This window comes from Cibotium barometz, chromosome 34, assembly GCF_041138505.1.
Source record: "Cibotium barometz isolate CiBa-2024 chromosome 34, ASM4113850v1, whole genome shotgun sequence".
NCBI classification, from domain to species: domain Eukaryota; kingdom Viridiplantae; phylum Streptophyta; class Polypodiopsida; order Cyatheales; family Cibotiaceae; genus Cibotium; species Cibotium barometz.
The window spans coordinates 15405612-15430107 of NC_141079.1; positions in this window are offsets into that span (position 1 = coordinate 15405612).

Below are 24496 nucleotides of genomic sequence, written 5' to 3' on the forward strand. Positions count from 1 at the left end.
AGAAATTGAGACTTAAGTCCATAGAGACCAACCCTATGGTAAAGTTAGCTCCTAGATTTTATGTACCTTTCAAGATGATTATTGCCAAGATAAATGATAGTGCATTTAAGTTGGAGCTACCTTTCAATTGACATATTCATTATTCTTTTCATGTTTTTGAGACCATTTTGAGGAGCGCTACCCTTCTCATCCAATATTAGAAGAGCCTGCTGAGTTAGTAGATGAAGAAGAACATCTTGTGCCTGAGTCTATCATTGACCATGAGACCATCACTACACACACATATGCAGCACTTATGTCAAGTATCTTGTGACTTTTAAGAATCATCCTATTAAAAATATTAAATGGATACCAAAAATTTTATTTAGTTTTTACCAAAATCTCATCCACTCATACCATCGTAAATCTAACTACTGAAGTTGTTACTTCATTACGAGACATCCCTTCCCAAAGTTTTTATCCTAAAAATCTAATATATATATTTATATATATAATTATACATCAATGAGAAGTGAAGGTTTTATCATATCCATTAGACCAAAAAAAAGATAGGAAGATCTCCAAAAGTAACCATGCTCATACTCGATATAGAACTAGATCCTCCAAGTGTGAGAAAATAAATATCCTTGATTTCCATATGGTCCCATGAATAAAGCCTCCAAAGAAATTATTGAGTGAACCTTCAATCGGTCATACCACATGGTCAAGAAACATCCTCCATAGACAGACCTTGTTATTGCACATAGGAAAGCTTGTAGGCACACGAATTACATTATATTTGCAACTGATTATTTTAGTCAGAATAGTATAAGGCTTGTGCGGTAAGAAAGGATAATGCCCAAACAACGACTGATTTTTTAATTGAGAAAATAGTTTGCAGTTTTAAAACTCCCTCTGAGTTGGTTTCAGATCATGGCACTCATTTCCTAAATGATGTCATCGAACACAACACTGAATATCTAAACATACAACATGATAAGATGAGTGGTGTGACCAATGATGACATCATCCCCAAGGGTAAATACTTTCATTTGATGAGGAACTCCTCTATGCTTCTATTCCTTAACTCTCTTGTCCTTCTTCCCCACAATCCTCTCTGGCTCATAAATGTCTTCTCCCTCTTCACCCATAGGTGGAAACTCTTCCACTTCTCCAAGGATAGAACCCATATACTTCTTGGGATTATACGAATGAAATACATCATGGATTGTTGTAGAATGAGGGAGGCCAAGCTTGTAGGAAAAATCACCAACCCTTTTGAGTACCAAGTATAGACCATAGTACCTATGAGCAAACTTGGGATTAGTGGAACCCTTGAAAGTGTTGTGGTAGCTCTTTCGTAGGTTCAAGAGTATATAATCTCCTTCTTAAATCTTTACATCATGCTTATGCTCATGTGCATTAGCCTTTATAAACTCTTGGGCTTTCTTCATATTGCCCTTACATAGTTGAAGAAGTTGTTTCATTTTTTCAAACTCTTCTTTTAGCTAATGGGTTTACCACCTTGTCTTCTTAGAAAGCTATGGAACACACAAGCACTTGATACCCATAAAGAGCCTCAAAGGGAGATATCTCAATGCTTAAATGCTTACTGGAATTACAGTAAAATTTAGCAAGATGTAGGTTTTTTGGTGATCAAGGGGACAATTATGTTAGAGAGACGTAGGATTCTTGGTGGCCAATAACCAAGCTTACAATAAGGTTTTCGGGTGAATAAGGGCCAATCGTATATAAGTTACTTTTTCTCATCATCTAAGGAACAGTCCCCCTTTGTGCCAATTTGAGTTTCTTGTGTGTTAGAGAGAGAGAGAGAGAGAGAGAGAGAGAGAGAGAGAGAGAGAGTTGAGAGTAAACTATAGGATTCTTGGTGAATGTGCCTCTTGTTTATTATGTGAGAGTGAGCAAGAGTGAGAGTCCTTGTGGGTGAATGCAAACCTCCTCTAGCGGTGTAAATAAGGAGAGGAATTTGAAGGGACAGCTTTTCAAAGTAGTCATTGTTGACCTTTAACTCGTGAGGATACTGAGCTTGTTGTGGTAGGCTCACACTTGTCATTTTAATATGACTAACTGTTGTAGCCTCTTGGTAAAGCCACCCTTGAAGAAAGTAGTAACAACATGTTGCAAACAATTCTAACACACTAAGACTAGAGTTGATAATTTTAAAAAAATTTGGCATGTGAAAATCACCAACTCTTGACCAAGTGTGGCTCATTTTTTGCTTCAAAAAAAAAATTCCTCTAAACTCTTAAAAATCCATCGAGACCTTGCAAACTTCGACGTAAGTACATCCAAAGGCTTCAAACATTATGACACCACTCTTTTTAGTAGGTTTCACCTTCTTCTTCTCAACAATAACACATGTATCATCATTGTAGCATTCAAAGATCAGAATAACCAAGTGATGAGTAAGTGAACTTTTATTTGTTTCCTAAAAAAAAGGGCCTAAGTAGGGGCTCATTTTTACAGTAGATGATCCAAAGGGAGAGGAAAATCTCTACTTTTTGGTGTGCAAAATATGATGAAGACACCTCTCTTAAACAAGGCAAAACCATAAAATCCACCAACTCCTACATGAAAAGGGAAACAACATATGATTGAAAGGCAAGGGTTATTTGTGAGGTTTTGTGTGAAAAATATATACCAAATTATGATGCGTCTTCTAAAAAGATGACATCAAACAAGGTAAAAACCATAAAATCCAACTCCTACGTAAAAAGAGAACTTTAAAACTTTAATAATTAATGTGTGGAATTGAGGATAAGAATTATAACCTCTATAAAAGGAATATATTAAAGCTATAAAAAGCTTGAAACCTATTCTGATCGTTTCAGCAAGACCTAGTTTGAAGAAGAAGAATGTAGGTCTCTAAATAAGAGAGAAAAGTTAAGATAATCCTCCTTATGTACATGTTCAAAAATACATACAAAATTCCTAAGGTTGCCTTACAACAAGTTTCCTCCATATGGCACTAAGGAAAGAGACCATTAGATCCATGAAAACAAGACGACAAATGGGAGTCAATGATGGCATTCAAGAACATAAATAGGGCACATAAACAGGGCATGATCTCTAGTTATTTGAAACTTTTGAGCTAGAATAGCGAAACTCTATGCACTACCTCTATCAACCAATGCTCTCCAAGCCCATCTTCAACATGGAGAGGAAAATGTTTACCAAATAAGTTTCTATCCTCCGGGTGAATCATTACAAGAAAAAAAAACTATATGTGAAGCCACAAAGCCTAAAAACCTTTAAAAAATTTCAGATATAATAGGAGCTGAATATTGCCATGGGGAGACTAGTAGCAAATGTTGGAGATGTTAAACCTAAAGAAAATACAGAGTCTCAAGGAAATAATGGTGTGGAGAATTCATAAGCATCAAAGCCAGTATTTGACATGCTGAGAACATTTCCTATGTATACTAACATGACCATAGGAACTGATGGAAAGGTTTATGGGGTCACTACATAGCATAAAGCTATCATTAGTAAAGGGTTTCGTTCACCAATCAAAATATGTGTGGATTATCCAAAAAAATGAGGGCTTAAAGGAGCTTACTTATCACAAGATTTCATTGAATGTGTTATCAAAGAACAAGAAATCTAGTACCATGTGGCTCACTATACATCCATGCTTTTTTATTAAGTAGTGCTTGAAAATAGCATTGCATTTTTTGTGTGCTTACATCTAAAATTGTGCTTGTGTAAAAGTGACCAAGGAGACACACTTATATGCTATTCTAAATAATCCATGAAAGAAGCAAACTTATGAGGCCACCTCAACCACTTACACACTATCACTTGTTTCCCGATCGATTAGATCTATTATTGGCCTCAACTACTACACATGAGGCATATCTATAATAATCTATTCCCGATTGAAGAGATCTATTCTTGGCGTCAACTAATACATGAAGCAAATCTATAATAAGCTTCGTGTTTGAACCATGTGATGCCAGTGTTAAAGCAACTTTTAGTACCTCCTTTGGGAACAAAAGGCCATAATAGCACCATGCAAGCCAACGAATCCCCAAGTGTGCCTTAGCAAAAATGGGAAACGATGCTAGTTCTATACAGTGGCCCTCTGCCATAGTAGTAGAATCTTGTTATACCCTCAATCGTTAAAAATCTCATTGAATAAACTTAGCTAATACTGGGCAGCAGGATAATACTTAACAACCCCCCCATTAGATACCGATATCTATATCCTCTCAAAGAAATATGGTTTGGTTTGTGGTGTCCCCACTCATAACCATGTGTTCTCTTATATTGTGCCCATTTCCTAAAATATGTTAATCATGATTACTAAAGAAACAACCACATCTAATCCTAGGTAGCATCATTTTCTTCTTCCCCCGTGAAAGTAGCCTTAGTGCTACCTATACCACCTAACACTCAACCCAAGTTGACAATACAACTCAAGGAGCTCCAAATCCAATCCTCACGGGCGTGTATATAGAAGAATGCACAATATTGAAAGTAGGGCCATCAACAAAATACAAAACACTGAAGTACAAAAAGAAGTGGGGAGTAAATAATATTTTGGCTTGCAAACTTGATTACAAGTTGATGACATCCATCCACCCATGTGCTAGATAAGGAGCTTTTAAGGAGGATGTCATTTCTTAAAAGAGTCCTCAAACACAATGAGCTTGATAATAAACTAAGGTTGCCAAACTAGTCTATATATAGTACTCAAGGTCAGTATGGCCATGTCCACAACTTTGTCCACCAGGACCAACTGACCATATCATTTGAGTAGGACCATATTAGATTACAACTAAGCCTAATAGGAACTTAACATAGCCCCCACATCCATCTTCTGAGACCTTCTAGCTCCGCAACCCCCCGAGCACTCACTAATAATGCAATCACATACACCTTACAAGCATGCATCCTACGTGGCAGAGTGTTAAGTCTACCTAAGTCATCTCCTAACCATCTGGCCACCATCTAGTGTCTAAAGTGGGAATTGTTCGAGGTGCTCGGGTGCTCACCACCACAATGGCTACTCCTCATAAAGGGACCTTACAAAATAGAGCACATCTGAGTGTGGAGCATTCAGCAAATGCCTCTCCAATAGTACTAAGCTCCGAACCTACCACCCTTGTACCTTCTTAACCCCTTTGTTTCAAGGATAGCCCCCTTGAACCCTATTGTTTTACAATTAAAGAGCTGTTAGATGGTGAGCCATTAGCTACTACACTGTATGCAAGTATGTGTGGAGTGGACTCACCTAAGTCATTTCACTTTACTCAATGAAGAGTTTGAGCCCATCACAATTTATTACCAAACTTATGTAGCTATACTATAAAAAGGATCAAGACATAAATACCATGTATGGCTATACCAAAGGATCAAGACATAAATAACCATGTATTACCAAACTCATGTAGATAGATACCAAAGGATCAAGACATGAATAACCATGTATAGCTATACCAAAGGCTCAAGAAATAAATAACCCTAAGCTATAATAGCCAACATACCAAAGGATCAAGACATGAATAACCATGTATAGCTATACCAAAGGCTCAAGAAATAAATAACCCTAAGCTATAATAGCCAACATACCAAAGGCTCAAGGCTCAAGACATAAATAACCCCAACTACAACAACAGGCCCTACCATACCGCGTCCTATCCCATCACCTAGTGGATATGACTAGTAAGTGATAGACATCAGTAATCTCATTGCTTTTCTATCCTATGGAGTCCAAGTGTCCATAAGTTTTTTGTCGTAAATAATTCCACATTTATAGCAATATCTTACACACCAACCTGGAAGGAATTTTAAGAGCCCACATAGAGAGATAAAAATAGAGCAAATCTCTAAGGCCCATTCAATCAATCCTTGAGGTGCTAGAGAAAGATAAAATCCAAATGAGGATTATCCAAGGTTCCCATAAACAAGTTAAGACACTATTTTGAGAGTGAGAAAATGAACAAAATGTTGCTTACAAAGGCAAACAACTCATTGCAATCTTAGATGGTGGCATTGTAGTTAGCATTATTAGCAAGGGAGTTGTCATGAAACTTGGGGAAACCCTCACCTAGACAATACCAATCTCTCGGTGAAGTTTAGCTGATGAAAATAATGCTACGTCACTTGGTGTCCTATTACGTAATGCAAAAATCAAAACCTTGGCTTGATTTTCTGCCTATCTTTTGTGGTGATGAGCCTTTCAATAGGATCATATAAGATGATCCTTGGGTGGGCAACCCTGTATAAGGGATTCAAACTTAGTCTAGGAGATGGCCAATCACATCTACCCTCAAAAAGGGAGACCTTACTCTGAAAGTTATGTAAATTATTATTATTTCTTATCTTTCATCTCAACCTAAAGCAGCGGGATAAGTATTTACATATTTTGCAATTTGCATATAATAACCGTCCATACTGCTACTACTAAGACAACACCATTTAAGATAGTCTATGGTAAGGCTTTGTCGACTCCTACAGCTCGTCTTTCACATTCTATAGAGGCTACAAATTCTTTTGTGTAGAGACTTTGACCAAATTCACGAGTTAGTGAAATTGAACATTCAAAAAGCTCGACAGAAGTACATGAAGTATGCAAATAGTAAACATAAACATGTCATCATCTTCAATGAAGGCAACTATATGCTTATTCGTATTGAGAAAATGAGACTTAAGTCCATAGAGACCAACCCTATGGTGGTAAAGTTAGCTCCTAGATTTTATGTACCTTTCAAGATGATTATTGCCAAGATAAATGATAATGCATTTAAGTTGGAGCTACTTTCCAATTGGAGCATTTAAGTTGCAGCTACCTTCCAATTGACATATTCATTATTCTTTTCATGTTTTTGAGACCATTTTGAGGACCTCTACCCTTCTCATCCAATATTAGAAGAGCCTGCTGAGTTAGTAGATGAAGAAAAACATCTTGTGCCTGAGTCTATCATTGACCATGATACCATCACTACACGCACATATGCAGCACTTATGTCAAGTATCTTGTGACTTTCAAGAATCATCCTATTAAAAATATTAAATGGATACCACAAATTTTTTTTAGTTCTTACCAAAATCTCATCCACTCATACCATCATAAATCTAACTTATGAAGTTGTTACTTCATTAGGAGCCATCCCTTCCCTTCCAAAGAAATTATTGAGTGAACCTTCAATCAATCATACCACATGGTCAAGAAACATCCTCCATAGATAGACCTTGTTATTGCACATAGGAAAGCTTGTAGGCAAACGAATTACATTATAGTTGCAACTGATTTTTTTAGTGAGAATAGTATAAGGCTTGTGCGGTAAGAAAGGATAGTGCCCAAACAACGATTGATTTTTTAATTGAGAAAACAATTTGTAGTTTTAAAACTCCCTCTGAGTTGGTTTCAGATCATGGCACTCATTTCCTAAATGATGTCATCAAACACAACACTGAATATCTAAACATACGACATGATAAGATGAGTGACCGATGATGACATCATCCCCAAGGGTAAATACTTTCATTTGATGAGGAACTATGGCTATACCAAAGGATCAAGAAATAAATAACTATTTATTACCAAACTCATGTAGCTATACCAAAGGATCAAGACATGAATAACCATGTATAGCTATACCAAAGGCTCAAGAAATAAATAACCCTAAGCTATAATAGCCAACATACCAAAGGATCAAGACATGAATAACCATGTATAGCTATACCAAAGGCTCAAGAAATAAATAACCCTAAGCTATAATAGCCAACATAACACAGGCTCAAGGCTCAAGACATAAATAACCCCAACTACAACAACAAGCCCTATACAATGCTTCCATTAATAAGGCTGCCAATAGGTTGCTAAATTTCTAATAATTGCAACCAACAATAGCAGCAGCTGAACTAGTCTAGCCCCTTTCCAACAATCACCTCCAACCCCCATTGCACCTTTGCATACTCAATGTGTTGTTATTACTAATTGTTGGAACAAGGAAAATTTGAGTCCCTACCATACATACCGCGTCCTAGCCCATCACCTACTAGTGGATATGACTAGTAAGTGATAGACATCACTAATCTCATTGCTTTTCTATCCTATGAAGTCCAAGTGCCCATAAGTTTTTTGTTGTAAATAATTCCACATTTATAGCAAGATCTTACACACCTAGAAGGAATTTTAAGAGCCCACATAGAGAGAAAAAAATAGAGCAAATCTCTAAGGCCCATTCAATCAATCCTTGAGGTGCTAGAGAAAGATAAAATCCAAATGAGGATTACCCAAGGTTCCCATAAACAAGTTTGAGAGTGAGAAAATGAACACAATGTTGCTTACAAAGGCAAACAACTCATTGCAATCTTAGATGATGGCATTGTAGTTAGCATTATTAGCAAGGGAGTTGTCAGGAAACTTGGGGAAACCCTCACCTAGACAATACCAATCTCTCGGTGAAGTTTAGTTGAAGAAAATAATGCTACGTCACTTGGTGTCCTATTATGTAATGTGAAAATCAAAAACTTGGCTTGATTTTTTGCCTATCTTTTGTGGTGATGAGCCTTTCAATAGGATCATATAAGATGAGCAACCCTATATAAGGGATTCAAACTTAGTCTATGAGATGGCCAATCACATCTACCCTCCAAAAAGGAGACCTTACTCTGAAAGCTATGTAAATTATTATTATTTCTTATCTTTCATCTCAGCCTAAAGCAGTGGAATAAGTATTTAGATATTTTGTAATTTGCATATAATAACCGTCCATACTGCTACTACTAAGACAACACCATTTAAGATAGTCTATGGTAAGGCTTTGCCGACCCCTATGGCTCGTCTTTCACATTCTATAGAGGCTACAAATTCTTTTGTGTAGAGACTTTGACCAAATTCACGAGTTAGTGAAATTGAACATTCAAAAAGCTCGACAAAAGTACATGAAGTATGCAAATAGTAAACATAAACATATCATCTTCAATAAAGGCAACTATTTGCTTATTCGTATTGAGAAAATGAGACTTAAGTCCATAGAGACCAACCCTATGGTAAAGTTAGCTCCTAGATTTTATGTACCTTTCAAGATGGTTATTGCCAAGATAAATGATAGTGCATTTAAATTGGAGCTACCTTCCAATTGACATATTCATTATTCTTTTCATGTTTTTGAGACCATTTTGAGGACCTCTACCCTTCTCATCCAATATTAGAAGAGCCTGCTGAGTTAGTAGATGAAGAAAAACATCTTGTGCCTGAGTCTATCATTGACCATGAGACCATCACTACGCGCACATATGCAGCACTTGTGTCAAGTATCTTGTGACTTTCAAGAATCATCCTATTAAAAATATTAAATGGATACCAAAAATTTCATTTAGTTCTTACCAAAATCTCATCCACTCATACCATCGTAAATCTAACTAATGAAGTTGTTACTTCATTACGAGCCATCCCTTCCCAAAGATTTTATCCTCAAAATCTAATATATATATTTATATATATAATTATACATCAATAAGAAGTGAAGCTTTTATCATATCCATTAGACCAGAAAAAAGATAGGAAGATCTCCAAAAGTAACCATGCTCATACTCGATATAGAACTAAATCCTCCAAGTGTGAGAAAATACATATCCTTGATTTCCATATGGTCCCATGAATAAATCCTCCAAAGAAATTATTGAGTGAACCTTCAATCAATCATACCACATGGTCAAGAAACATCCTCCATAGATACACCTTGTTATTGCACATAGGAAAGCTTGTAGGCAAACGAATTACATTATAGTTGCACATAGTTGCAACTGATTATTTTAGTGAGAATAGTATAAGGCTTGTGCGGTAAGAAAGGATAATGCCCAAACAACTGATTTTTAATTGAGAAAACAATTTGTAGTTTTAAAACTCCTTCTGAGTTGGTTTCAGATCGTGGCACTCATTTCCTAAATGATGTCATCAAACATAACACTGAATATCTAAACATATGACATGATAAGATGAGTGGTGTGACCGATGATGACATCATCCCCAAGGGTAAATACTTTCATTTGATGTGAGGAACTCCTCTATGCTTCTATTCCTTAACTCTCTTGTCCTTCTTCCCCATAATCCTCTCTGGCTCATAAATGTCTTCTCCCTCTTCACCCATAGGTGGAAACTCTTCCACTTCTCCAGGGATAGAACCCATATACTTCTTGGGATTATACGAATGAAATACATCATGGATTCTTGTAGAATGAGGGAGGCCAAGCTTGCAGGAAAAATCACCAACCCTTTTGAGTACCAAGTATAGACCATAGTACCTATGAGCAAACTTGGGATTAGTGGAACCCTTGAAAGTGTTGTGGTAGCTCTTTGGTAGGTTCAATAGTATATAATCTCCTTCTTAAATCTTTACATCATGCTTATGCTCATCTGCATTAGCCTATGGAACACACAAGCACTTGATACCCATAAAGAGCCTCAAAGGGAGATATCTCAATGCTTAAATGCTTACTAGAATTACAGTAAAATTTAGCAAGATGTAGGTTTTTTGATTGATCAAGGGGCCAAATATGTTAGAGAGACGTAGGATTCTTGGTGGCCAATAACCAAGCTTATAATAAGGTTTTCGGGTGAATAAGGGCCAATCGTATATAAGTGACTTTTTCTCATCATCTAAGGAACAGTCCCCCTTTGTGCCAATTTTTGTTTCTCTTGTGTGTTAGAGAGAGAGAGAGAGAGAGAGAGAGAGAGAGAGAGAGAGAGAGAGTAAACTGTAGGATTCTTGGTGAATGTGCCTCTTGTTTATTATGTGAGTGCGCGAGAGTGAGAGTCCTTGTGGGTGCATGCGAACCTCCTAGTGGTGTAAATAAGGAGAGGAATTTGGAGGGACAGCTTTTCAAAGTAGTCATTATTGACCTTTAACTCGTGAGGATACTGAGCTTGTTGTGGTAGGCTCACACTTGTCGTTTTAATATGACTAACTGTTGTAGCCTCTTGGTAAAGCCACCCTTGAAGAAAGTAGTAACAACATGTTGCAAACAATTCTAACACACTATGTAAGATCCCTGTTCCCACCGAGCAACGGATTCAGGATACTGGCAGCGGAAGTAGCACTTCTCGCGCGGGATAGGGGTCCCACATTCGGGGCCTCACCCACGGATATCCGGATAAGAGACTAATCCGTCGGTTGTTCCAAAGCCGAACGCGGAAAAACTTCCTTTACGGGAAAGCACGGGCGATTCCACCTGGATAACTTTTTACTCTAACGTAGTCAAGAACATTTCTGATCGAGCTGATCCAATTGCATCTATAAGATACATGGTCAGATTAAGGAAGAAACTTGCACTTGGATCATTGGGATCAACGCTTTTTTCCCCATTCAAGAGGCACAGCCGTTGATTCCTATCCATATAACAGTTACTGTCCGGGATTTATTTTATCTATCGTAAAAACAAAAGTTTGAGTCTTGATTTACGGATCCATCAGTCCAGCCTAACCCCATCCAGTCCCATGGGTTAACCAACCGCCCAACCACTGTAGTGATGGGATCCAATTAAGAATTTGGTTAGGTTTTGTCCCGGGTACCAAGGAAAAGAGTTCCAAGGCCCCCTAGCCGGATGTTCATGCAAAATAAAACTAGTCACACCACTCACACACCCAATATGAAATTGCCTTTTCACAGATTCAACCAGTTTAAAACAATCCTTTAATAAAACCATAGTATCACTATTCACCATCTTCCAATTTATCCAGTTGATTCTTAATTTTCCCATCATTCCTTCATCAGAGTATCTATGGCATCATTGGCAACTAGGACGCTCACCACCTGTCCACTCAGGGGCTGTTTCCTAATCCCTAGCCCATAATACTCGGCAATATAATCACTTATCAAGATGGACTCTCGTTGAAGATCAGCAAGATCAACCAACAGATCCATATAAAGGGCCATGGACTCATCCATTGAAGACCAGCAAGGTCAATCAACCAGATCCATGCCCGATTTCAGAAAACAACTCCAACTCTATTCCAATATCTTCCTCGACGCACGCGTGGGTATCCTAGGCGACCCAGAGCCCGAGCACCGTATGGTCAGCACCCTCTGGGATCCTTTGCAGGTGACCTAGCGCTTCACGCATAGGCCGCTTCCTTGGCCCCTCATCCACCGTACCGGAAGCTCACCATTTTAATCGCACCGAGGCTGGTCAAGACCTCGGCCGACCTTGCTACGCGAGACGTCCTTCATTGACTCTCCGTCAGTAGTTGCAACTTTATCAGTTAGGTCCACGACCTTAATCACAAGACGGTCAAAATGCTCCCCCAGCATTCTTGACATAAAACAGTCATTTACAAACAGCATTTACAAATAATTTACAATACAATTTCTATTTTAACTTTCATTTTTCCACATTATTCCTCACCAATCTACATTACTTATTCCATATTCCATTTATATGTATACTCATCCCATCACATCATTTTCCGTCTCATCACTTCAGATTCCTTCACATCACATATCATATATTCACACCCATACATCCACATCTACATCCATACATCTATTTTCACATCCACATCTACATGCACATTCATGCATCCACATCCATACATCCACATCTACATGCACATTCACATCCATACATCCACATCTATATGCATACATTCACATCTACATGCATACATCCACATCTCTATGCATACATCCACATCTACATCCACATTCACATTCACCTCCATACATCTACATCTACATGCATACATCCACCTCCACATTCACATCCACATCTATACATCTACATCTACATGCATACATCCACCTCCACATCTACATCCACATCTACATCTACATGCATACATCCACCTTCACATCTACATCCACATCTACATCTACATGCATACATCCACCTCCACATCCACATCTACATCTATACATCTACATCTACATGCATACATCCACATCTCCATTCACATCTACATCTATACATCTACATCTACATGCATCCATCCACCTCCACATCCACATCTACATCTATACATCTACATCTACATGCATACATCCACATCTCCATTCACATCTACATCTATACATCTACATCTACATGCATCCATCCACATCTCCATTTACATCCTCATCTATACATCTACTTCTACATGCATACATCCACATCTCCATGCACACATCCACCTCCACATTCACACTCACATCCATACATCTACATCTATATGCGTACATTCACATCTACATGCATACATCCACATCTCTATGCATACATCCACATCCACATCCACATTCACATTCACCTCCATACATCTACATCTACATGCATACATCCACCTCCACATTCACATCCACATCTATACATCTACATCTACATGCATACATCCACCTCCACATCTACATCCACATCTACATCTACATGCATACATCCACCTCCACATCCACATCTACATCTATACATCTACATCTACATGCATACATCCACATCTCCATTCACATCTACATCTATACATCTACAACTACATGCATCCATCCACCTCCACATCCACATCTACATCTATACATCTACATCTACATGCATACATCCACATCTCCATTCACATCTACATCTATACATCTACATCTACATGCATCCATCCACATCTCCATTTACATCCTCATCTATACATCTACTTCTACATGCATACATCCACATCTCCATGCACACATCCACCTCCACATTCACACTCACATCCATACATCTACATCTATATGCGTACATTCACATCTACATGCATACATCCACATCTCTATGCATACATCCACATCCACATCCACATTCACATTCACCTCCATACATCTACATCTACATGCATACATCCACCTCCACATTCACATCCACATTTATACATCTACATCTACATGCATACATCCACCTCCACATCTACATCCACATCTACATCTACATGCATACATCCACCTCCACATCTACATCCACATCTACATATACATGCATACATCCACCTCCACATCCACATCTACATCTATACATCTACATCTACATGCATACATCCACATCTCCATTCACATCTACATCTATACATCTACATCTACATGCATCCATCCACCTCCACATCCACATCTACATCTATACATCTACATCTACATGCATACATCCACATCTCCATTCACATCTACATCTATACATCTACATCTACATGCATCCATCCACATCTCCATTTACATCCTCATCTATACATCTACTTCTACATGCATACATCCACATCTCCATGCACACATCCACCTCCACATTCACACTCACATCCATACATCTACATCTACATGCAAACATCCACATCTCCATGCCTAATAATATTCTTTTAATTAATCTAGGATGATAGTTCCTAGAATATGGTAGGAAGTCCTCTTTTTATGCTTTGAATGAAATTATTTTATGTGTAATTTCTATAAACATTTTGCCATAACTCTGCTACTATGACTGATAAGTCTCACTTCTTTCTAAGGGATAAGGCTTATTATTAAGAAAATAATTAGAATGGTCTCTAATTGGATCATCAATCCATAATGGATTGAATCATCGATAAACATAAACTAAAAGTATAGAAAAAAGCCATTAATTTGGCCTCAAGCATAGCTTAATCTTGGATTAGGGAAAAGCCTTATGAAAAGCTTCATTTGGATTGAAAAGGGTCATGAGTATGACCATTTCTTAAGTGAGAGAGAGAAAAATCATTAGAATTAAATATAATTAGAATTTTATGTAATTCTTTACTATCATTAATTAATTAACTTCAATAGCATTTCAAAACCATATCAATTAAGCTTCTCAAGCTTGAGAGGGGTTGAGAAGAGAGAATCATTGAGAAATTATAGAAAAGATCAAAATTCACTATACTTATCTTATAATTTGCTTGATTCTTTGACCACGGTAGAGGCCCCCAACCAATCAATTGGTTTAGTATGTTGATGGAGCCACCAATGGGGATTTAAGAAAGAGAGAAGTGTCAAAAACTAGTGAATTATTAAAGAATTCATAGTTCTTGGCTTAGGTGGAGTAGAGTAACAATGCATAAGACACTATATCTACATAAAGAATTCATAGTTCTTGGCTTAGGTGGAGTAGAGTAACAATGTATAGGACACTATATCTACATAAAGAATTCATAGTTCTTGGCTTAGGTGGAGTAGAGACACTATATCTACATAAAGAATTCATAGTTCTTGGCTTAGGTGGAGTAGAGTAACAATGCATAAGACACTATATCTACATAAAGAATTCATAGTTCTTGGCTTAGGTGAAGTAGAGTAACAATGCATAAGACACTATATCTACATAAAGAATTCATAGTTCTTGGCTTAGGTGAAGTAGAGTAACAATGCATAAGACACTATATCTACATAAAGAATTCATAGTTCTTGGCTTAGGTGAAGTAGAGTAACAATGCATAAGACACTATATTTTTTTCAACAAGGGAAGGCTTCTATTTATAGGAAAAATTGAGCTCCTAACCAAACAAACTGATTCTAGAATTTTTAAAGTCAGTTTGGTCACTTTTTGACCATTTTTAGGTCAGTTAAGCTAACTTTTTGGAACTAGACTTGAATGAGGAGAGAGGAGAGATGAAATATGTCAATTTTTATTAGTTTAAAACTCATTCAATCATGTGAAATATGCACCTCCTTTAAAGAACTCTCCTTCCTTACATATGTGTCATAGTTTTTTTATTAATAAACCTTGTACATTTTCAACTCTTCATCTTATGTGAAATATGCACCTCCTTTAAAGAACTCCCCTTCCTTACATATGTGTTTTTTTACTAATAAACCTTGTACATTTTCAACTCTTCATCTTATGTGAGCATTTACTCATTTTTGGATACCCAAAATATCTCATATTTTTAATATTGCTCATAGTTTTTTACTAATAAACCTTGTACATTTTCAACTCTTCATCTTATGTGAAATATGCACCTCCTTTAAAGAACTTCTCTTCCTTACATATGTGTCATAGTTTTTTTTTTTTTACTAATAAACCTTGTACATTTTCAACTCTTCATCTTATGTGAAATATGCACCTCCTTTAAAGAACTCCCCTTCCTTACATATGTGTTTTTTTTTCTAATAAACCTTGTACATTTTCAACTCTTCATCTTATGTGAGCATTTACTCATTTTTGGGTATCTTCTTTTTACAAATTGGATTTATCTCCTCCCTACACATGTATTGATGCTATTGGCCCATAGGAACCTTAATTGGACCATAGTCTAAAGATTTCTGAAAATCTAGACCCTTAGACTAAGGTTCTTTATACCTATTTCCAATTAATTCCAATTGCACATTTGAAAATTCTTTTTGAATTTCTGTTTCAGGGGAATTCATCTTAATTATATGAGATATTTTTCTATCCAAAAATATTCAAAATCTGAATATTCTCTCTCTAGAATAATTTTCTCTCTCTAGGTTAAAACAGCCACAAACAAGATCTCTTATATTTCAGAAAAGGAATTGATTACAGGGGAATATGCTAGACATCAAAAAGGGGTTGGGGGAGGAATCTTACATTCTACCCCACTGAAAAAAATTCGAGATGTCCTCATCTCGCAAACTGGGATAATTTCGCAAGATGCACGAATATGAGACTTAGAGAAAAATTTTAATCAAGATTAATCACCAAAAAAAGTCTTAAAGAGAGCAAGATTCAAAATAAGAACAAGATTTAAACTTTATTCATTCTCGAAACTTATACAGTAAAGATAGAGGAACTCTTTACACTTCCATAAGCCCGTCCATCATATGGTCACAAAAGCAGTCCTCACAAGCTGCACAAGTATAGGGTAACTCATCTATGGGAATGATTCTGTTGGTTATTGCCGCACCTATCTCAGTGGTATGAGGTGATCTAACAAAAGGACCTCTGAGAGGCAAGCCAAAAACGGGGTAAAGGTATATCTTCTCATGAGGAAGAAAACACGCCAGTAAGAAGACCCGCTCAGAAAACCCAAGATGCCTTGATCTCATGACGCAGTAGTATCGGGGACCCAAACCCAAAGCTTCAATAACCATGGCCAAGCGGACATTGTTACGAAAGTGCTGCTGACCCCAGGGTGTTACCCTAGTTATGTTTTGATAGGTCCGCCATTTGGTCTGAGCTACAGAAGTTCCTAGGTGAGGAAAAAGTGAGCGCTCATACTGTTCTATAAAGTCTTTCTTCACAGACTCTCTTGCGTCTTGAAGGTGAGAAATCATCAGGGATAAAACTAATTCCTGTTGCCAAGCCATGAAGGAGATTAAGAAGAAAGGATATTGATGGGAGTAAGATTACTGTGAGCGACAAGTAAAGTTACGACTTATATAAAGGAAGGAGCTAGCATAACCTAGAAGCCAACGGTAACTTGCCACTGAAGTTTTACCGTCTTTCCATGATTTGTGTTTGACACATTTTTCTATAGAAGGCATTATGAATTTTGAGATGAGGAGATAAAAGAAGCTTGTAGGCTAAGTCACCTACTTTCATTGAATTCAGATATAAGGTCACAATATCTGGAGGATAACTTCTTATACTCCCCAAGAGATAAAGAACTTCTTTTATTTTAGAGAGGGAATAATTATAAGATCAGAAATGGAGATTCTTACTCCTATATACCTCGAAGGCTGGGGAGGAATCTTACATTCTACCCCACTTAAAAAGTGCGAGATGTCCTCATCTCGCAAGGTAGAGGACAACTCTTTTTCTTAAGATCCAATTTTATTATGGGGTTCCTTATATTCTGGTCAACCCAACAGAACACTGGGATAAATATCCCTTATATAGAACTCATCATTAAATAACAATTCATTCAGATCATGTCATTCATATCTTTAACATGATAATGGTCCATTAGACCGAAAAGTTTCCTTCGGAACATTCCTCCACAGAAATTTCAGTCAAGCAAGTTCTCAATTTGACATCCCTTAACTTGATCTACCGGTCAAGTATTAACAGTAGCAATCTAACAGCACAACCCACTAATCTCATAGTGATTTGCTGAATTCATTATCATCATTCTAGTTATGAATATCATCACAGGGACTCGTCCCATTCCCCCTCATTGAGGTTTTATTATATTTCAACTAATTTTTAGAAATCAACATTTTCCAATCAGCATTTTCAATCAGAATCCAAATCAATTCATCAATTCTCAAACAGAATTAAAATCATATCAATCACATTCGAAATCATCATCTAGATAGCATTAACGCTTATAATTTCAAGTCTTAGATTTACTCGTATATACTGTCAGTAAAGAGCTGCAGTATACTCTCGGTATATATGGGTAGTCATGGCCCTTGGAATTATAAGGTAAATACTATCATGTCTAGGCCTCAAGCAAGTCAGGGATTCTATATAATTGCGGTACTTCCATCTGAAGACCCAATTACCAAATTACAAGTTTCAGTTTGAATATCAAATTGTATGAATTATCTCACACAATTATAACCTTTTTGTGTTTCTTGATAAATTTTTGATATATTTGTCTTCTCAGTTGATCTTTATTAACCAAATGCTCTGATACCAACTGTAAGATCCCTGTTCCCACCGAGCAACGGATTCAGGATACTGGCAGCGGAAGTAGCACTTCTCGCGCGGGACAGGGGTCCCACATTCGGGGCCTCACCCACGGATATCCGGATAAGAGACTAATTCGTCGGTTGTTCCAAAGCCGAACCCGGAAAAACTTCCTTTACCGGAAAGCACGGGCGATTCCACCTGGATAACTTTTTACTCTAACGTAGTCAAGAACATTTCTGATCGAGCTGATCCAATTGCATCTATAAGATACATGGTCAGATTAAGGAAGAAACTTGCACTTGGATCATTGGGATCAACGCTTTTTTCCCCATTCAAGAGGCACAGTCGTTGATTCCTATCCATAGAACAGTTACTGTCTGGGATTTATTTTATCTATCGTAAAAACAAAATTTTGAGTCTCGATTTACGGATCCATCAGTCGAGCCTAACCCCATCCAGTCCCATGGGTTAACCAACCGCCCAACCACTGTAGTGATGGGATCCAATTAAGAATTTGGTTAGGTTTTGTCCCGGGTACCAAGGAAAAGAGTTCCAAGGCCCCCTAGCCGGATGTTCATGCAAAATAAAACTAGTCACACCACTCACACACCCAATATGAAATTGCCTTTTCACAGATTCAACCAGTTTAAAACAATCCTTTAATAAAACCATAGTATCACTGATCACCATCTTCCAGTTTATCCAGTTGATTCTTAATTTTCCCATCATTTCTTCATCAGAGTATCTATGGCATCATTGGCAACTAGGACGCTCACCACCTGTCCACTCAGGGGCCGTTTCCTAATCCCTAGCCCATAATACTCGGCAATATAATCACTTATCAAGATGGACTCTCGTTGAAGATCAGCAAGATCAACCAACAGATCCATATAAAGGGCCATGGACTCATCCACTGAAGACCAGCAAGGTCAATCAACCAGATCCATGCCCGATTTCAGAAAACAACTCCAACTCTGTTCCAATATCTTCCTCGACGCACGCGTGGGTATCCTAGGAGACCCAGAGCCCGAGCACCGTATGGTCAGCACCCTCTAGGATCCTTCGCAGGTGACCTAGTGCTTCACGCATAGGCCGCTTCCTTGGCCCCTCATCCACCGTACCGGAAGCTCACCATTTTAATCGCACCGAGGCTGGTCAAGACCTCGGCCGACCTTGCTACGCGAGACGTCCTTCATTGACTCTCCGTCAGTAGTTGCAACTTTATCAGTTAGGTCCACGACCTTAATCACTCACAAGACGGTCAAAATGCTCCCCCAGCATTCTTGACATAAAACAGTCATTTACAAACAGCATTTACAAACAATTTACAATACAATTTCTATTTTAACTTTCATTTTTCCACATTATCCCTCATCAATCTACATTACTTATTCCATATTCCATTTATATGTATACTCATCCCATCACATCATTTTCCGTCTCATCACTTCAGATTCCTTCACATCACATATCATATATTCACATCCATACATCCACATCTACATCCATCCATCTATTTTCACATCCACATCTACATGCACATTCATGCATCCACATCCATACATCCACATCTACATGCACATTCACATTCATACATCCACATCTATATGCGTACATTCACATCTACATGCATACATCCACATCTCTATGCATACATCCACATCCACATCCACATCCACATTCACATTCACCTCCATACATCTACATCTACATGCATACATCCACCTCCACATTCACATCCACATCTATACATCTACATCTACATGCATACATCCACCTCCACATCTACATCTACATGCATACATCCACCTCCACATCCACATCTACATCTATACATCTACATCACATGCATACATCCACATCTCCATTCACATCTACATCTATACATCTACATCTACATGCATCCATCCACCTCCACATCCACATCTACATCTATACATCTACATATACATGCATACATCCACATCTCCATTCACATCTACATCTATACATCTACATCTACATGCATCCATCCACATCTCCATTTACATCCTCATCTATACATCTACTTCTACATGCATACATCCACATCTCCATGCACACATCCACCTCCACATTCACACTCACATCCATACATCTACATCTATATGCGTACATTCACATCTACATGCATACATCCACATCTCTATGCATACATCCACATCCACATCCACATTCACATTCACCTCCATACATCTACATCTACATGCATACATCCACCTCCACATTCACATCCACATCTATACATCTACATCTACATGCATACATCCACCTCCACATCTACATCCACATCTACATCTACATGCATACATCCACCTCCACATCCACATCTACATCTATACATCTACATCTACATGCATACATCCACATCTCCATTCACATCTACATCTATACATCTACATCTACATGCATCCATCCACCTCCACATCCACATCTACATCTATACATCTACATCTACATGCATACATCCACATCTCCATTCACATCTACATCTATACATCTACATCTACATGCATCCATCCACATCTCCATTTACATCCTCATCTATACATCTACTTCTACATGCATACATCCACATCTCCATGCACACATCCACCTCCACATTCACACTCACATCCATACATCTACATCTACATGCAAACATCCACATCTCCATGCCTAATAATATTCTTTTAATTAATCTAGGATGATAGTTCCTAGAATATGGTAGGAAGTCCTCTTTTTATGCTTTGAATGAAATTATTTTATGTGTAATTTCTATAAACATTTTGCCATAACTCTGCTACTATGACTGATAAGTCTCACTTTTTTCTAAGGGATAAGGCTTATCATTAAGGAAATAATTAGAATGGTCTCTAATTGGATCATCAATCCATAATGGATTGAATCATCGATAAACATAAACTAAAAGTATAGAAAAAAGCCATTAATTTGGCCTCAAGCATAGCTTAATCTTGGATTAGGGAAAAGCCTTATGAAAAGCTTCATTTGGATTGAAAAGGGTCATGAGTATGACCATTTCTTAAGTGAGAGAGAGAAAAATCATTAGAATTAAATATAATTAGAATTTTATGTAATTCTTTACTATCATTAATTAATTAACTTCAATAGCATTTCAAAACCATATCAATTAAGCTTCTCAAGCTTGAGAGGGGTTGAGAAGAGAGAATCATTGAGAAATTATAGAAAAGATCAAAATTCACTATACTTATCTTATAATTTGCTTGATTCTTTGACCACGGTAGAGGCCCCCAACCAATCAATTGGTTTAGTATGTTGATGGAGCCACCAATGGGGATTTAAGAAAGAGAGAAGTGTCAAAAACTAGTGAATTATTAAAGAATTCATAGTTCTTGGCTTAGGTGGAGTAGAGTAACAATGCATAAGACACTATATCTACATAAAGAATTCATAGTTCTTGGCTTAGGTGGAGTAGAGTAACAATGTATAGGACACTATATCTACATAAAGAATTCATAGTTCTTGGCTTAGGTGGAGTAGAGACACTATATCTACATAAAGAATTCATAGTTCTTGGCTTAGGTGGAGTAGAGTAACAATGCATAAGACACTATATCTACATAAAGAATTCATAGTTCTTGGCTTAGGTGAAGTAGAGTAACAATGCATAAGACACTATATCTACATAAAGAATTCATAGTTCTTGGCTTAGGTGAAGTAGAGTAACAATGCATAAGACACTATATTTTTTTCAACAAGGGAAGGCTTCTATTTATAGGAAAAGTTGAGCTCCTAACCAAACAAACTGATTCTAGAATTTTCCAAGTCAGTTTGGTCACTTTTTGACCATTTTTAGGTCAGTTAAGCTAACTTTTTGGAACTAGACTTGAATGAGGAGAGAGGAGAGATGAAATATCTCAATTTTTATTAGTTTAAAACTCATTCAAGCATGTGAAATATGCACCTCCTTTAAATAACTCTCCTTCCTTACATATGTGTCATAGTTTTTTTATTAATAAACCTTGTACATTTTCAACTCTTCATCTTATGTGAAATATGCACCTCCTTTAAAGAACTCCCCTTCCTTACATATGTGTTTTTTTACTAATAAACCTTGTACATTTTCAACTCTTCATCTTATGTGAGCATTTACTCATTTTTGGATACCCAAAATATCTCATATTTTTAATATTGCTCATAGTTTTTTACTAATAAACCTTGTACATTTTCAACTCTTCATCTTATGTGAAATATGCACCTCCTTTAAAGAACTCCTCTTCCTTACATATGTGTCATAGTTTTTTTTTATACTAATAAACCTTGTACATTTTCAACTCTTCATCTTATGTGAAATATGCACCTCCTTTAAAGAACTCCCCTTCCTTACATATGTGTTTTTTTTTTCTAATAAACCTTGTACATTTTCAACTCTTCATCTTATGTGAGCATTTACTCATTTTTGGGTATCTTCTTTTTACAAATTGGATTTATCTCCTCCCTACACATGTATTGATGCTATTGGCCCATAGGAACCTTAATTGGACCATAGTCTAAAGATTTCTGAAAATCTAGACCCTTAGACTAAGGTTCTTTATACCTATTTCTAATTAATTCCAATTGCACATTTGAAAACTCTTTTTGAATTTTTGTTTCAGGGGAATTCATCTTAATTATATGAGATATTTTTCTATCCAAAAATATTAAAAATTTGAATATTCTCTCTCTAGAATAATTTTCTCTCTCTAGGTTAAAACAGCCACAAACAAGATCTCTTATATTTCAGAAAGGGAATTGATTACAGGGGATATGCTAGACATCAAAAAGGGGTTGGGGGAGGAATCTTACACACTAAGACTAGAGTTGATAATTTTAAAAAATTTCGCATGTGAAAATCACCATATCTTGAGCAAGTGTGGCTCCCTTTTTACTTCAAAAAAAAATTTCCTCTAAACTCTTAAAAATCCATCCAGACCTTGCAAACTTCGACGTAAGTACATCCAAAGGCTTCAAAACATTATGACACCACTCTTTTTAGTAGGTTTCACCTGCTTCTTCAACAATAATGTATCATCATTGTAGCATTCAAAGATCAGAACAACCAAGTGATGAAGAGTAAGTGAGCTTTTATTCGTTTCCTTAAAAAAAAAAGGGCCTAAGTAGGGGCTCATTTTTACAGTAGATGATCCAAAGGGAGAGAAAAATCTCTACTTTTTGGTGCACAAAATATGTGTCAGATGAAGACACCTCTCTTAAACAAGGCAAAACCATAAAATCCACCAACTCCTACATGAAAAGGGAAACAACATATGATTGAAAGGCAAGGGTTTATTTGTAAGGTTTTGTGTGAAAAATATATACCAAATTATGATGCGTCTTCTAAAAAAATGACATCAAACAAAGAAAAAACCATAAAATCCAACTCCTACATAAAAAGAGAACTTCAAAACTTTAATAATTAATGTGTGGAATTGAGGATAAGAATTATAACCTCTATAAAAGGAATATATTGAAGCTATAAAAAGCTTGAAAGCTGTTCTGATCGTTTCAGCAAGACCTAGTTTGAAGAAGAAGAATGTAGGTCTCTAAATAAGAGGGAAAAGTTAAGATAATCCTCCTTATGTACATGTTCAAAAATACATACAAAGTTCCTAAGGTTGCCTTCTTACAACAAGTTTCCTCCATGTGGCACTAAGGAAAGAGACCATTAGATCCATGAAAACAAGATGACAAAATGGGAGTCAATGATGGCATTCAAGAACATAAACAGGGCATGATCTATAGTTATTTGAAGCTTTTGGGCTAGAATAGCGAAACTCTATGCACTACCTCTATCAACCAATGCTCTCCAAGCCCATCTTCAACATGCAGAGGAAAATGTTTACCAAATAAGTTTCTATCCTCCGGGTGAATCATTACAAGAAAAAAAAAACTATATGTGAAGCCACAAAGCCTAAAAACCTTAAAAACTTTTTAGATATAATAGGAGCTGAATATTGCCATGGGGAGACTAGTAGCAAATGTTGGAGATGTTAAA